This window comes from Protobothrops mucrosquamatus, unplaced genomic scaffold (genome assembly GCF_001527695.2).
Source record: "Protobothrops mucrosquamatus isolate PMUCROS unplaced genomic scaffold, P.Mucros_1.0 scaffold393, whole genome shotgun sequence".
In the NCBI taxonomy this organism is placed as follows: domain Eukaryota; kingdom Metazoa; phylum Chordata; class Lepidosauria; order Squamata; family Viperidae; genus Protobothrops; species Protobothrops mucrosquamatus.
The window spans coordinates 315,772-318,261 of record NW_015386724.1 but is presented as its reverse complement, the minus strand read 5'-3'; positions in this window follow the sequence as shown (position 1 = coordinate 318,261).

Sequence of the window (2,490 nt, the reverse complement as noted above, 5' to 3'; positions counted from 1 at the left end):
TATTTTATTCTTGGGGGAAAGTTCATCCGTGATATAGGCTGACTCATATACAACTTGTGATCAAATATAATTCAAAAATTCTTTTCACATGTACTCTCTCCAGCCAGATATTAAGAGATAGTTTTCAGACTGGACACTTTTTTAAAGCATAATCTTCCATAAGATCTTTGAGTAAAATGTGTTAGTCTGAAAAAGTGCTACCAAACTACTCCTGATTATTGGCTTTTACTCTATTATTTCAGTTCACTTCTTTAATTTATCAATATAATTTTGAATTTTCTCTCTTCCAGAACAGTGTTCTCAGCTTTGGCAACTTTAAAATTCCTGGGCTTCAACTCCCAGAATTCCACAGCAAATATAGAAGATTAAACTTGCCAAGGTTGAGAAACATTGTTTAATCTAGAACACTGTTTCTTAAAATGTGGTCCTAGGATCCTTCATGGTCCCCCAAGACGCTCTTAGGGATCTGCAAGATCAAAATAGTTTGCCAGCCTATGTTGAAAAATAATACAATGTTTAAATCACTTCAAATAATCATAAGAAGAAAAATAGCAGAGCAAATGCATCAATTTTAATTTTTAGTATGGCAAATATCAATAAATATAATTCATATCAAATCTCTTATGGAGCCCTTTATAATTTTATAGGTAGAAAGTGTCTTGAGAGAGAGAGAAAAAGTTTTAAGAAACACTGTTCTACAACATTATCTATTCCACTTAAACTTGTGTCATCTACAAATATGATAAGCATTTCCTCCACCTCTTTGTCCATATTGTTAATAAGTTCTTGAACTATCTTGGTCCTGCAGTTCATATTATATTCCAGTCTGGTGAAAAACTGTTAGCAAATACTTTTTAATCCAGCCCTTGTATTTCAAAAGCATTGAACACAAAATCATGGATTGCTGTAATGGTTAAAAAGAATAACCTTGAGGAAGAAGAGAAAGAGATGCAACATAGCAAGGGTCAGGGGTAGGCAACCTTGGCTCTTTTATGACTCGTGGACAACTCCGAGAATTCCTGAGCCAGCATGGCTGGCTCAGGAATTCTGAGAGTTGAAGTCCACGAGTCATAAAAGAGCCAAGGTTGCCTACCCCTGGGTTAGATTAAAAAAAAAAAATCTGAGTCCCAGACAAAATGTAATTTGAGACAGCATCTCAGGCAAGGCCCTTCCTAGTTCTCAAGAAGATAAAGGGAGGGAGGGGAGAAGCGCCTCTCAGCTTGCAAGATTCTGTTTACTGTAGCCTTATAATAAAAGTTGTATTAGCTTATATACATCTTTGGTTTCCAAATTTGGTCTACCTTGGAAGGCGGACATGTACTTTGTCAAACATCAATAGTGTATCCACAGCATTTTCATTACCTCTATTGGAATTATAAATTAAGATTTAGTCTGCAAGACTGACCTTGACAAATCCAGTAGCTCCCCAGTTCTCCATTTCCTCTCCATTTCCTCCCTTTTCAAGATAGCAACATTTGCTCTTTTCCAAGTCATCTGGTTTTTCTCCTGTTCTGCAAAATTTCTCAAAGAGAATACGTAAAGATTCTGCCAAACGGTCTGTAACCTAAGTGCAGCCCATCCAATCCTGCATATTTAAACTCATTCAAGGTCACTGGATATTTCCCGATTATATTTCAATCACACTTGAACTGGAATTCTGCTCCTTTGACCTGCCTTCCCAAATGCAGAGTCTCTTCATAGACAGGCTGAACCAAAATAGAAGCAGGTTTCTCAGATTCAAGAAGACAACTTGTGAAACACATGGAACAAATTCATCAAAATGCCACCTCGTATTGTTACATCACAGGCATACACTTAATTTAGAAATCCCTTGTGATGTGCTGTATTTCAACAGCCATTCTGTCAAGCAACTGGGCTCTTGCAAACTGTTCTCAGATTTAGTGAGTGCTTATTGAAAGATTCAGGAAATCCCATGATAGAATTCCCATAAGTATCCCTTTTTGAAAGTGTACTTGTGGAAATTTCCTAGTATAAAATTTATTTCTGCTCTCTGCTAGGCCAAGAACTTACCTATTTCACTGAGAGCCAAAGCCCGATCAAAGAATCAATATCCACTGTGTCTCAGAATGGGCAGGGGGTGGAAAGTAAAAGGAAAGTAGCTACTATTGTTTCCCTTTGAATCATAGATGTGACTTACTCCTCCAACAACACCAACCACTAATGAATCCTTACAGTACTAATTGGTACTTATATACTGCAGTTTGAGACTGATTTACATGTCTCAAACTGCAGAACTCAGTGAATCTATATTTTAAAAACATTTTTGTTTGTTTTTTCTTAGTTTGTATATAATCTGGAATTTGGAAAAACTGAAAGCTTGAGCAGCTTTTCTTCCATTTTGACTGATTCTCATTAAATTGGTTTGGAAAGTTATCATTCACGGAAAAAACAGAATTGGATGCCTTATATTTTTATGGATGCGCTGTTCTTTGCATAGAAGCTTGTGATCTGGGAAATTCCTTCACAGTT